We start from the raw sequence: 323 nt of genomic DNA, 5'->3' as shown, positions 1-323 counted from the left end.
GCAGCCATGGTACCAAGGAAAACTCTACAGGAAAAGCATATTGTCTGTGGATCCTGGAGCCTCGAGACAAGAGGACAACTGCCCAGGCCAAGCACTAGCCGTCTCCATGTTTATCAAAGTTAAACACTTTAAAGACAGTGGTAAAAGACTGAAAGACAAGCCACAGACTGACACCTGATAAAGAACTTGTACTGACATAAAGAATTCTAAAAATGCAATAATTAGAACATAGACCAATTTTTTTAAATGAGCAAAGGACTTAAAGTGATACTTCATCAAAGAAAAGATACAAATGGCAAACAAGCACATGAAAAGTTTCTCAA

General features: G+C 38.1%; 1 pseudogene; it reads right to left on the bottom strand.

Annotated features, from left to right (window-relative positions):
- LOC103663171 overlaps positions 1-108 on the bottom strand; it is a 479-nt pseudogene extending 371 nt beyond the window's left edge.
- Positions 109-323: the final 215 nt, after the last annotated feature.

The sequence above is a fragment of the Ursus maritimus genome, unplaced genomic scaffold (assembly GCF_017311325.1).
Source record: "Ursus maritimus isolate PB19 unplaced genomic scaffold, ASM1731132v1 scaffold_34, whole genome shotgun sequence".
NCBI lineage: Eukaryota > Metazoa > Chordata > Mammalia > Carnivora > Ursidae > Ursus > Ursus maritimus.
This window is presented reverse-complemented; position numbering and strand designations above follow the sequence as displayed.